This window comes from Mauremys reevesii, linkage group 12, assembly GCF_016161935.1.
Source record: "Mauremys reevesii isolate NIE-2019 linkage group 12, ASM1616193v1, whole genome shotgun sequence".
NCBI lineage: Eukaryota > Metazoa > Chordata > Testudines > Geoemydidae > Mauremys > Mauremys reevesii.
The window spans coordinates 34,463,468-34,477,477 of NC_052634.1; the positions used below are offsets into that span (position 1 = coordinate 34,463,468).

General features: G+C 48.6%; 1 non-coding gene across 1 annotated transcript; it reads right to left on the reverse strand.

Annotated features, from left to right (window-relative positions):
- Window positions 1–728: 728 nt before the first annotated feature.
- Window positions 729–800, reverse strand: TRNAC-ACA. The gene has a single exon. It is a non-coding gene; the product is annotated as a tRNA-Cys (tRNA).
- Window positions 801–14,010: the final 13,210 nt, after the last annotated feature.

A 14,010-nucleotide genomic window follows, 5' to 3' on the forward strand; every position in this document is an offset into this window, starting at 1 on the left:
GTCTTTAATTCTGTTTTTCTTCTGCCTGTGTTGCCTTTATAGTCATAAGTCATTAAAAACCTTTCTGGAGGAATAATTAGCTGTTTAGTTTCTCTTTTGCAGACACTACTCAACCTCATTGCATGTGTGTTGGGTGGTGGGAAGTAGCGATCACCCAGAGCCCCACTAGGGCCCTGGCCTGATCCCGTCTAGGGCTCTGACGTGTGCCTCCTCCTTCCATTAATCTCCACAAATCACATTCAGACATGGGCATGGTGACCTTCCTGGGGATCTTGACAGCTTTAGCCAGCTTCTTGGTGGCTATTTTCCTGCTCACAGCCACTGTCTTCTTCTCATGCCTTGTCCTGGGGGCCCAGCTGCTGGTTGAATGTGAAGGAGCCAAAGTGCTGGTGACTTTAGCCTGCAGCAAGTTGCCTTTGCTCATCAGACTCCTGAACCCCAGCTGGACGTGGTTCTTGTTCTTCTGCGCAGCACAGCCCTGGAGAGAAGGATCTGCAAATGTACATTCCTATGATCCCTTTTTTATTTGATGAAAACGTAAACTAGACACATAGAGGATTGGAACTGATTTCAGCTGGACAGCTTTGCTAGGTTTTTATGCATTTGGACAGCGAAATGTTGAGTTTACATTCATATCAAGCACCCCCGTATAGTGGAGCTCCTGAACAGAATGGAGAATGGAAATAAAAATGTTTTCCTTCTTTTTTAAAAAAAGAAAGACGGTTATAAGAGGGCACTTGGGTTTGAACCAAGGACCACTTGATCTGTAGTCAAACACTCTACCACTGAGCTCTACCCCCATGACAACAGGAGCAGGGAATTGTGATCTCCAGGACTTTGAAGGACAAACCCTGTTTCATCCAACTCCTTTGCCATTCCCAGACCACAGGTGGTTTTAAAAATGGGGTTTGATTAAAATTCTTAAATGTGGTAAACACCACAGCTTGCACACCCACCGATATAGCTTCTCCCACTGACATTGCTGCCACCTCTTGGGGAAGTGGATTAACTACACCCACAGGGAATTTTCTCCCATCAGCGTAGAGCAGTGGTTCTCAAACTGTGGGGCAGGACCTCAAAGTGGGTCATTACCCTGTTTTAATGGGATCACCAGGGCTGGTATTAGACTTGTTGGGGCCTGGGTCTGAAACCAAAAGTCTGAATCCCACCACCCAGGGCTGAATCCCTCAAGCTCTGGTTTTGCCCTCTCCACACTGGGGTGGGGCTCAGGCTTTGGCTCCCCCCTGCCTGGTGTGGAGGGGCCTGGTGCTTGGTCCCTCTTTCCAGGGCCATATAGTAATTTTTTTTTGGCAGAAGGGGGTTGCACTGAAAGGAAGTTTGAGAAACCCTGGTATGGAGCATCTCCATTACTGAGCTGCAGCAGCACAGACTCACTGTTTGAAATGTTGACTTGTCCTTAGCCTCTGCATACATCTAGGCTTGGCTCCCTGGGGCACCGTGGGTGATCAGACACTGAAAGTGCAGCCATGGAGACACTACACACTAGCCTTGTCTAATTGGCAAGAATCAAACCTCTACAGAAAGACGCCCATTGCTTTCCAACCCAGCTCTCTAAGCCCTCAGCCACAACCACTTAACACAGGGGCCTTTCTACACTCTGGTTCTGTTCTCACTGAAGAGTCATTTCCAATTGTTTGCTCAGACCAGCTTCCCCAGCACACTCACTGCTGTGCAGCTCTGTACATGTGGCCATGGCCGAACAGCAATGGCTGGAGCATGATTAGAGTGTGTTTGTGGTTAATGATGTTGTATGTTAATGTTGCTGTAGCTTGTTCATTCCCTGCCTTGGCAATTCAGACAGTCCCTTTTCCTGTTGTATCGCCTGTACGACTAACAAAACACAAAAACAAGACAACTTTCAGTTTTCCAAAATAATTCGGATTATCACACAGTCTCTTACTCTTTAACCAATAACTTCACCTATAATTTCATTTTAATTGGTAACAATAACATATTCAAAGATCACAAATTCTTGTCATATATGTTAGTTTTCTTTTAATCCCCATTGCCAACAACTGAACCCTGGTTCTTGTTGTGGTTTGTTCCAACGTAGGTCCCAACCATTTCTGTGAGTTCATATATCTCTGGTTCTTCTGCCACATGTGTTCGTAGAAGGGGTCTTCTATGTCGGAATGTTTGCATCATGGAGAAAAATACCTCTCTTTTCACACTTTTTAATCTTTCAAAGTAGGAGGACGTAGAGAAGTAATGTAAATGCATAAAACACAAGAGAAAACTAAGGTCTGGTCCACACTAAAGACATTTATTGGGATAACTATATTGCTTAGGGCTGTGAAAAATCCAGTTACACAGCCCTATCCCCCTTGGGTAGATAGCGCTACATGAGTGGGAGAGCTTCTCTTGCCAACATAGCCACCGCCGCTTGCAAGGGTTGGACTAATCAAGTCCGATGGCAGAAATCGCTCCCATTGGCTTAGAGCGTTTGTAATAGCAGTGCTACAGCAGTGCAGCTACATTGGTGCAGCTGCGCCAACGTCAGCTTTATTGTGTAGCCACAGCGTCAGACACAAAACCATAGAATCAGGACTCAACATGCATGTATCCGGAAGTCTGAAATTGGAGCCTGACAAATTCGTTGCCTTATTGGTTACCATCATTTCTACAGCCTGAAAGTCCTTGTTACCCAATCAGGCAGCCAGTTTGGGATCCACAGGGAAGGACTGTCCTATGAAGCACTCTCTCTTTGCATCCAGTGAAGGATGACTGTTCTCAATCTAACCCTGGCATCCTTTGGAAGTGTAATCAGTGACACTGAACTAGGAAGTGGAGTTGCACAATCAATTTTCCTTGGGTCACCATCGCTTCCTTTACCAGGGTGGAAACCAAGAACTCGGTGTGGACTCTTCCAACCTCAGCTCTTTCCAAATCCTTGGTCTTGGATAGGGTAAATTTACACTTCTCTGATGTAGAATCCTTTACAAAACCACTTCAAATCTCAGCAGTGTTAATGAGGAATGGCTTCCTGAAACATGCTCAGCTTTTCTTTAATTCGGTGACACAGGTCCAGAAAAGGGACTGGATACAGGCCTGGATCAGAATCTTTGTTAAGTTACCAGAGCTGGAGATTCTATTAAAAATGGCTATTTTTCTGAAGATATTACATTTTCAACACTGGTGTCATTTAATACAGATCTTTAGCTCCTACAAAAGATAAATTTGACAAAAAACTCCACTTCTATTTCCTCAACATGTGTCATGAAGGGCAGCATTTCCCATACCATAGGATTAGCTAGGAGAGATCTTCTGTAGGGCCTGAGTTACAAATGCTTTGGGAACCAAACACATGGGGATTTTGCCTAGTTCAAAATCACTTACCATGGAATTCTCTTCCCAGATCAATGGAGACAATATTGCCTTAAACAACTGAAATACACTGTGATCATATGCACTTCCTTCAGTTAGTTGGGGTTCTGCTGTTGTTCACCATTTCTGAGTGGAGATTTTAAATCACTGCTGTCCAGTAAATTAGAGAGTTCTCTCCTGCTGATAGAACTGCAGTTCAACTTTCTCCATGTCATCATGGAGGGATGGGGAAAAAGCAAAGCTGAAATCATAAATGAGGACTTTAGCTAAGGGTCATTGTCTTAAATTCTCCAATACATCTGAGCTACATCCTATCAAACTGAACTAATATCCAATTGGGTGACCAAATAGCCTTCAGGAAAGATAGAAACCCACATCACATAAAGAGAATACATTACAAAGAAAGTACCATATTGTCCCGAGTATAGGCCGCACTTTTTCCCCCTAATGTGAGTGTTTAAACTAGGGGTGTGGCCTATAATCGGGACAATAGCCGTGGCGGGAGTCCAGAGCCCTTTAAATCCCAGCCGCGGCAGGGAATCAGAGGGCTCTGGGCTGCCGGCACCCGCGGGGAGCCCAGAGCCTTTTAAATCCCAGCCGCGGCCGGGACTCAGAGGGCTCTGGGCTGCCCGCTGCGGCGGGGAGCCCAGAGCCCTTTAAATCCCAGCCGCGGCCGGGACTCAGAGGGCTCTGGGCTGCCCGCTGCGGCGGGGAGCCCAGAGCCCTTTAAATCCCAGCCGCGGCCGGGAATCAGAGGGCTCTGGGCTGCCCCAGCCGTGTTCCCGCCTCCCCCGTCGCCCGGCCCTGGCCCCGCATACCCGCCTCCGGCAGCCCTGGCCTCGCACCGCCCGGCTCCAGCCCTGGCCACATCCCTGCCCCCCCCGCCGCCGCCCTTCCCTGCCCCGCGTACCTGCCTCCCCCGCCGCCCGGCCCCAGCCCCGTGTACCTGCCTCCGCTGGCCCCGGCCTCAGGGCTGTCCAGAGGGGGGCGCAAGTGGGGCAATTTGCCCCCGGGCCCAGCAGGGGTCCCCACGAGAGTTTTTCTGGGCCCCCGGAGCGGGGTCCTTCACTCGCTCCAGGGGGCCCGGAAAACTCTTGCGGGGCCGGGCGCAGGAGCTTCTTCTGCTCCTGGTCTTCACCTGCGGGAGGGGGGGTCCTTCCGCTCCAGGGCGGAAGGACCCCACACTGGCGAGTTACCGCCCAAGCGGGACCCGCTGCCGAAGTGCAGCCCGGTCTTCGGCGGTAATTCGGCGGCGGGGGGCCCTTCCGTTCCAGGACCCGCCGCTCAAGTGCCCCGAAGACCTGCGGCGGGGCCTCCCACCGCCGAATTACCGCCGAAGACCGGGCTGCACTTCAGCGGCGGGTCCCGCTTCGGCGGTAATTCGGCGGCAGGGGCGCCCTGCGGCGGGTCTTCGGGAGACTTCGGCGGCAGGTCCCGGAATGGAAGGGGCCCCCCCCGCTGATGACCCCGGGCCCCCGGAATTCTCTGAGCGGCCCTGCCTGGCCTCGCGTCCCCCGCCGCCCGGCTCCGGACCCGGCCGCGTCCCCCACCGCCCGTCCCCGTCCCCACATCCCCCGTCCCCGCATCACCCGTCCCGTGTCCCCGCCGCCCGGCTCGGCCCCGCATCCCTTCCCAGCCGCCCTACTCTGGCAGGCCAGCTACCTGGCTCTGGCCGTCCGGCTCCCGTGACATCCTCCAGCTCCGGGCTCCGGGCACGTGACGCCTGTCCCGGCCCAGCATCCCGGGGCTCCTGGCTCCAGCCGCGGCTGGACTGTAGTGCCGCCAGCCACCTCCAGGCAGCGCAGTAAGGGGGCAGGGAGGGGTGTTGGAGAGAGGCAGGGGTTCAGGGTGGGGGTGGATAGGGGTTGGGGGTCAGAGGGCAGGGAACAGGGGATTGAATAGGGCAAGGGTCCTGGTGGGGCAGTTAGAAAGGATCAGGGGATGGATGGGGCGGTGGGAGACAGTCAGGGGCAAGGGTTCCAGGGGCTGTCAGGGGACAGAGAGAAGGGGTGGTTGGATGGGGCAGGTGTCCCTGGATTTGGGGGAGGTGTCAAGGAACGCGGGGGGTTGGATGGGGCAGGAGTTCGGGGGGGGGGCATGATTCCTAACCCTAAGAACATTTGCTAATGTTGTTGATTGTTGTGCAGGGGAGAGGGTGAGAACTGTTCCCATCAGTCTCCTCGTTGTCCATTCCTTTTCCCTTCTTTATTTACAGTATAACTACAAAATAGTTTTCATTATTTCTGAGTATATAACATGTGCCGTCAAAAGCAGGACTACCAAACGTGTTAAAAATACTGGTACATGTCTTCCTATTCATTAAATAAAATACTGTTTTACTGTTCTACTAATGTGTATATTTTCTTTAAGTTAAAAAAAGTTAAAAAAAATATATTTTTTTAAAATAGCACCAAACTTTAAGGGTGCGGCTTATAATCAGGAGCGGCCTATACTCGGAACAATATGGTATCAAGTCAAATTCCAGAGCAGGTTACATCTGATTATTCAGAATCGGGACAAGAGATTCTCCCATCACATTCTCCTCTGAACCATTCAAACATATTTCAGTGAGTAACTGTCTCAATAGTCAGTTATGTTATTTACAACATTTTTAGTATCCGAGCATTCCCATAATGAGGGAAAAAACAGCCACCTTGTCAAAAGTGGCTTTACAATAGATGGAACCTGGGATTTAAACTCCAACAACACTGTATTTGGGATCCATTTCAGTTCCCCTCTCAGGACTGTGGACACTTTCATCTCCAGTCATAGCGACTCTGATATAGGATTAAAGAAGTCAAACCATCATCTCCAAGCACAGACAATGCAGAATGCTTCATCACATGACACTTTGAGAAGTGGATGGATAGAATGGGATGATGATAACCTCTGCATGGCTCAGGCAAAAGGTAACAGTTCTGCAGTGATGGGGAAGGAGGGAATCTCTGAGTCACCCCATCTCCTTCCAGTGTCTCAGAAGCTGTAATTATACTGTTTTCCTGCCCCTGCTCCTCTTCATTTACATATAATTTGAAAAATTCCCAATATATCTGCTCTTCAGCAAAAACCAGAGCAACGTGAGAACAATTGGCAATGATACAATCTGTATCACTGGTGACTCTAACAATAACTTTGCAATAGGAGGAATGGTATAAATGTAACACTCCCTGGTTCCTCATAGGAAGGGCTCACTCCAATTACTTGTGGGACAATAGAAAGGACAAATAGGTCCATCTCAAAAGAGGGCGAACTGCAAAAGGCAAAAATGGGCCACTCATCTGGACAAGCTGAGGGATAACGGTGCTGCACACAGTTCAAAGAGCTTTAAAAGTTACTATGTGGGAATCAGGAAAAGTATTAAAGAAAAGAAAGTCTTGATAGCCCTAGAGATTTTTACAATGTTGATCTCCCTTGCAGATTCTCTGATGGCTAACATGGGCTGAGCTGCGAGAGAAGGTTTTCCCACACTCGCTGCATTCATAGGGACTCTCTCCTCTGTGAATAGTTTGATGCCTAATAAGGTGCGAACTGTGAATGAAGGTTTTCCCACACTCACTGCATTTGTAGGGCCTCTCCCCTGTGTGGATTCTCTGATGTACAGAAAGGCCTGAGCTGCGAGAGAAGGTTTTCCCACACTCACTGCATTTGTAGGGCCTGTCCCCTGTGTGAATTCTCCGATGTTTAGAAAGGTAGGAGCTGCTAATGAAGCATTTCCCACACACAGGGCATTCACAGGGCCTCTCCCCTGTGTGGATTCTCTCATGTTCAGAAAGTGCTGATCTCTGAGTGAAGCATTTCCCACACTCACTGCATTCGTAGGGCCTTTCACCTGTGTGGATTCTCTGATGAACAGAAAGAGCTGATCTGTGAGTGAAGTTTTTCCCACACTCACTGCATTCATAGGGACTCTCTCCTCTGTGAATTGTTTGATGCTTAATAAGGTGCCAACTGCGACTGAAGGTTTTCCCACACTCACTGCATTTGTAGGGCCTGTTCCCTGTGTGGATTCTCCGATGTTTAGAAAGGTAGGAGCTGCTAATGAAGCATTTCCCACACGCAGGGCATTCACAGGGCCTCTCCCCTGTGTGGATTCTCCGATGAACAGAAAGAGCTGATCTGTGAGTGAAGTTTTTCCCACACTCACTGCATTCATAGGGCCTCTCTCCTCTGTGGATTGTTTGATGACTAATAAGGTGGGAGCTGCGATTGAAGGTTTTCCCACACTCACTGCATTCATAGGGACTCTCTCTTCTGTGAATTGTTTGATGCCTAATAAGGTGCCAACTGCGACTGAAGGTTTTCCCACACTCACTGCATTTGTAGGGCCTCTCCCCTGTGTGGATTCTCTGATGTACAGAAATGGCTGAGCTACGAGAGAAGGTTTTCCCACACTCACTGCATTCGTAGGGCCTGTCCCCTGTGTGGATTCTCCGATGTTTAGAAAGGTAGGAGCTGCTAATGAAGCATTTCCCACACGCAGGGCATTCATAGGGCCTCTCCCCTGTGTGGATTCTCCGATGAACCGAAAGGGCTGAGCTGTGACAGAAGGTTTTTCCACATCCACTGCATGTATTTTTTCTCTTTTGCCTGAGGATTTCCTGCTGTGTTGTGGTTTCCATGAGGACCTTCTGTGTTCCCCAAGAGGAAATAAATTTACCCACTTTCTCCCCTGGCTGGTTTCCATGCTCTCTTTCTGGTCTGTGCTGAATCTCACAGGAGTTTCCCGGCTCATGACTCCAGGACACATTCCTTTTCGATCTTTGCGATAATTCTCTGTGTTTATCCACTTGCTCAACATTTCCCTGCTGAGAATTCTGCTCCTCTTTCTCACACACCATTGCGTCACCTGCTGTGATAGAGACAGAAACCTCAGACAGGGATGGAAAGGGGAAGGCCAAACCAAAAAAAGCGCGGAAGGGAGGTCAAATAAAAATCAGGAACTGAACTCCCCCAAACTCTTCCCCTAAATAAGAGAGAGGAGGGGGATGAATTCAGCCTTCACACCCCATCCAAATACGCAGGAAGAAAGGGCGGAAGCTACTCCCTGGTGTCTGCTAGGATCTATAGGAAGCCATGAACTATATTTACCCTGAGGATACGACCCCTGCTAGGGACAGTAATGAACTTGCATCCGACGAAGTGGGGATTCACCCACGAAAGCTCATGCTGCAAAACGTCTGTTAGTCTATAAGGTGCCACAGGACTTTTTGCTGCTTTTAATGAACTGAGAGACCCCCCCCCCCAAGGGCTTTGCTGGGCATCTCAGATGTTTCCTTCAGGCACTTACAGATTCTGAGGTGGTTTAATGTTTTCTCACCTGTGCAGGGAGCTCTCAGGATCATTCTTTCTTCTGAACCCTGGAGGTCTGGGACCCATGGCTCTTCCCCTTGTTCCAGCTGGGAGATCACATCAGGTTGGGAAATTGGAAACCCTGCTCAGATGAAAGAAAACAAAGAAGTTCAGTTGACTGCATAAGACATTGTCATAAAAAACATTCTATTAATTTAACTTCAGTGCTTAGTGTGACCTGGTGGGCCAGGGGCAGTTCTCACCGAAAATGCCAAGGTCAGGGCAGGCTGAAAAAGGGAGAGCAGATGCTCCCAAAACTGCTGTTTAACACTGAAGTTAAACTCACTGACCAGTCACAAACTGTGCTTCTGATCCCACACACTGGTTAACGAGAAGCTGAAAAAAGAGATCACACGGCCCCCTTTATTGAATCCCAGTTCTCTGACTCCCAATCAGCACCTAGGTCCAGTACAGTGAGAGGTTATTTAAAAACTCTGCTCACATAAACAAAATGATCTTCTGACCCCAAAGGGTCAGCCACGTTACCAGGTCAGTGTAGGTTTGGATAGTACCCAAAATACCACACTGCCAGCCAATCCTTTAGCATCTAAACTAAAGAAAGAAAGAAAGAAGTTAAATGGGAAAGCAGTCAGATACATTCCAAAACGGATATATCAGGTTCTTAGCAGTATTGGTGAGTTGCTGGCTTGATAGTCTGTCCGGAACACATGCACAGCTTGGATGGGTCATTCAGTCCTTTGTTTCAGGCTTCAGTTTGTAGAGAAGTTGCTCCAGAGGCAGGAAGAGGGATTGAAGACAAAATGGAGATGATGCAGCTGCCCTTTATATTCCTTTTGCCATGTGGCCTGTACTTCCTGTGACCCAAACACAAGCTTCACAGCACAGGGCATGGAAAAGCCTTGGAGGTCTCAGTACACAGGCATACCCCGGAATGTCTTGCGACTCAATAGGTGTATCCCCTTGGTCCTTTCCATGGGCTCATTGTACAGCTGATGACCCTCAATGGGCCATCAAACAGGGCAGGCAGTGTTGCCAATATGTCTGAGGGTGTCACCAGAAACACTGCCCAAGTCTGGAAATACAGATATACCCTACAGATCTATAACTCACAATACAAAGGTGATAGAAACATAGAAACAAAATGATCATACTTGGAAAATCATAACATTTCCCCTGACACCTTACATGGCATATCTTGCACAATTCATTTTAATTTTATCAAATTATATTATTTTATTATTAATATCAAAGTGTCTCACGATTCCATACAGTGTCACACTTGGCAAACCAGTGAATTTCCAGGACTAGTTCCCCAGGTCCTTGAAGATGCCAAACACTATGCTTATGAGGGATTGAAATATCCACATATCTGCTGGGAACACACACGTAGACACTGTGTCAGTCTATATCCCTATGTTCACTCTTCTAGAAAATTATGATCAATTTTGTACACAGTATGGCTTGTGAGGTATCATTTGAAAACGCATAATCTACAGAATATTATCCTCCTGTTAAAATGTGTAGTAACACTGTATGTAAAGTTATGAGATTTTACAGTATGAGATTACTGAAAAAGTTACAATTCTGGGGAACACCCAAAGAGCAGTTCCTCAAAGACAACAAGGCAAACAGCTGGTCAAACAGCCGTTCTCCGGCAGGGGGAAGATGTGAAGACATTTACATTCCATCACAGGGACCTCTTGAAGCTGTTGTGGAAAACGACTACACGATTGATTTTGAATCAGCTCAGCCTGAGGTTCTTTTCTTGGTTACAAGCGCACAGGGGGCGAGAGCTATTGGAATACTGTCCCCCTGAGCTAAAAATCACACAAGCCTTTTAAAGCTTAAAACCACAATCAATGACACATACATTGCACGTTAATTACCTTATTTGGAATATATTGCAAAATATGATGCAGGTCAAAAGCAAGCTGAACAATCAGTTTTCCATATTCGGCCTTTCCTCTTATTGTTATTCCTAGTCTAGTTTGTGGGTTGACTTTTCTAACACTTCCACTGTGGTTATGTTTCACAGCTCAGTTACTGCAAATCAGTGTGTTTGGGGACTTTCCACTTCACATACTTAGGCCCGTTATGCACACAAAGCCATTGTTCCCCAGTTTGGGGGATTTTCCATTCCACTTTACACAGAGAAGCAAGCTCAGCTAATACTTCAGGCCTACTAGCTTGACCAAAGCTCCAAAGCTCTGTCTGTAGACTTTCCCTCACAATTTTCATATCTCCGACAGACAGCCTGGCACCATGACTCAGCTGAGAACTGAAGTTGTTTCTACTACAAAGGACTGAATTATAAAAAGAGGTGAGGAAAATGCTTGAGACTCTCTCTCCCCTTCCCCTCTGCTCATGACAACTGCAGAGCTGAACGAGGACGGCAGAGGCGGGTTAGGGGGATTCCTGACTGAAAGGAAAAACAGCATGTCTCAGCACCGGTGACAGAAACATTTGCCTTGAATCCGTTTCAGCTTGTTAACTTAGATGTTAGTTTGTGTTTTATCTTGCATTTCTTTTGTAAACAATTCTGAGCTTTATGCCTCATTATCTGTATCTTAAAATATTTTTTTTGATAGTTAACAATCTTGTTTTATTCTTTATCTAACCAGTGTATTAAACTATGTTGGAAACTCCATTTGGGATAACCAGGCTGGCGCATGTCATTTTCCACTGATGAAATGACAGACTTCATATGAGCTTGCCTTGTTCAGGAGTGTGCTGGAGAGGGAAAGATGCACATTTCTGGGGGAAGTCTGGGAGCAGAGAATTTTCTGGGGTTCTCCTGTGCTGCACTGTAACTCGTGAGTCACTGACTAGCAGCACTCAATACTGTGTAGCTGGGAGTGAGTTATATGCTGGACACTGTGTGTCACCTGCCCAGGAGTGGCTGCTCTCAAAGTAAAGCAGTGTAAAAGGTACCCCAGCTTGGGAACTGAGTCACACAGCTGTTCAACAGTCCAGGTTGCACTGTGGTTAATATCACAGACACTCAATTTCTCCTAAAACACAGAGAAAGTAAATCTATGTCCCAGAAATCAAAGACTCCAGAGAGAGGGCAAGTCTCCCCAGCACTGCTTCTTGTTGACAGAGAGGTCCAGAGACAGAGACAATGAGAGAGTCCTGGGGAAGCTGGGAACAGTAACCATGGGCTGGTGGGGTTTAGTGAAGAAAGGGAACAGGAAGGGCAGGGATATCACTGAATGCAGGATCTCAACAGTAGTAGATGTCACGATAACAGATATTGCAGCCCATTGGAAAACATAATCCCAACTATAAATACAAAATGATGGGGTCTAAATTAGCTGTTTCCACTCGAGAGAGATCTTGGAGTCACTGTGGATAGTTCTCTGAAAACATCCACTCAATGTGCAGCAGCAGTGAAAAAAGCAAACCGAATGTTGGGAATCATTAAGAAAGGGATAGATAATAAGACATAAAATATCATATTGCCTCTATATAAATCCATGGTACGCCCACATCTCGAATACTCCGTGCAGATGTGGTCGCCCCATCTCAAAGAAGTTTACTTGAGCAAACAGGAGCTATTTGACACTGTGCGATACGGCTCCTGTGCGCTGTTCCCAAAGTGTTCTGCAGCAGGGGAGGGTCTGTGGCAGTGTGTGTGTCACTGGCATATTGGGGTGATGCTGAAACAGGGCAGTGTAGAGGTGGCATTGTGGGGCTGGCATGAACCCTATTTCTTCATTTTCTATTCCAAGAACCGAGGGGACGGGAATCCTTACCCAGCGAGGTCACATTCTCATAGTTCTCCTGCATGACATCCCTGTAGAGGGCTCTCTGAGCAGGGTCCAGCAGAGCCCCCTCTCCCCTGGTGAAATACACAGCCACCTCCTCGAAGGTCACCGGCCCCTGAAAGAGCAAGAGTCCAGCACTCTGTACCCGATGCCCCACTCACAGCCCCACTATTTGTGGGGGAGAGGAGCCAATCAAATGCAAGCTCTGGGTGGATCACAGTCACAGTCACAGTCCCACCCCCACCCTGCAAAGAGCATCCTGGAAACCCCAGGTTAAGGGGACGAATAGAGAGCCCCTTGTCTCTCCCAGCAGATGCATCACACACCTGCTAGCCACAGACTGATACAGGAGATGGAGGCCCTAGCAGGGTGCAGGGAGAGCTCGCTGGTAGGAAGCCCAATAACCTCCTCATTGTGAGGAGCTGGATATGAAGGGTGGGGCAGTTCCCCTAAACCTCCCTGATGGGTGCCCACTTCACATCCCACAGCAGCCGCTGGTCAGTCAGGTCAGGCTCCAGCACTGACAGTCTGGTCAGTTTTCCTAGCCCCATGTAGGAGGGTTATTGTCTGTTTCACAAATTAGGGTATTTCCACCACCCAATCTCATGGGTCTGTTCCTAGAATCTGGGCCACTTATTAAACAACTCCCAGCAGGAATGTCACAATCTGTCCTCCTCCCTTCCCCACCCTGTGCATTTCCTGCCCCGCTCCAACCTCCAAACCAGACTGTGCAAACCTTCCCATCTCCGGTGTATTTGCTGCCCCCTCCCTCCTGCAGGAACCCACCAGCAACCCCCCGACAATCCCTACGTGAACAGGCTCCTCTGCAGCCATTTCTCTCCCCTGTCCCATGGCAGAATGGGATGAGCTGGGGGTTACAGAACAGGCTTTAGTTAATTTCACAGGATGATCCTCCCAGGCCCTTTCCCTGCAGACAGACATCCTAGATTCTGCCATCCTGGGAAAGAGATCAAGCATGTTATTACAGTGTAGACCTGGCTCCTCCTGCCAGGCTAAGCCCAGACACATTTTTAACCTCCCTTCTCCCTCCCCTCACCCCATAACAAAGTCTCTGAACACAAGGCTAGAAAAGAGCAGAACCCAAGGAGTCACTGTGGGGGATTCCCTCAGACACTGACCCCACGGCAGTCACACCCCAGCAGGGGAAATATGGAGTCAGGAACTGGCTTTTCCTCTGTCTGATCCTTTTCTTGTTCACTGGAAAGTGGTTCTGCCCAGGGATGCTGCAATACATGTGTCTGGGTGGACTAGAGAGCTGGAAATCTCTCCCCCCCCACTCATTTCTCCCACTGCCCCTTTCAGTCTCTCCTTCCCCTGTCCTGTCTCCCTGCCCCTCTGGCTGGGACAGTCCCATTCCTGGGGGCTTTGCTCTCCCATGGCTGGATTTTCTCCTGGCAATTGCTACTGGGAGGAGAAATGAGGAGGAGCTGTTTGTGCAGAGTCACTTTCTTGCCAGTCCCCAGCACTTTCCCTGAGGTCTTTCAGTTACCTGGAGACTCTGGGTCAGAATTTAGTATTAACAGGGCCCAGGGCTGCCCCAAGGGGTTAGTAGCAGCTGCAGAAAGTC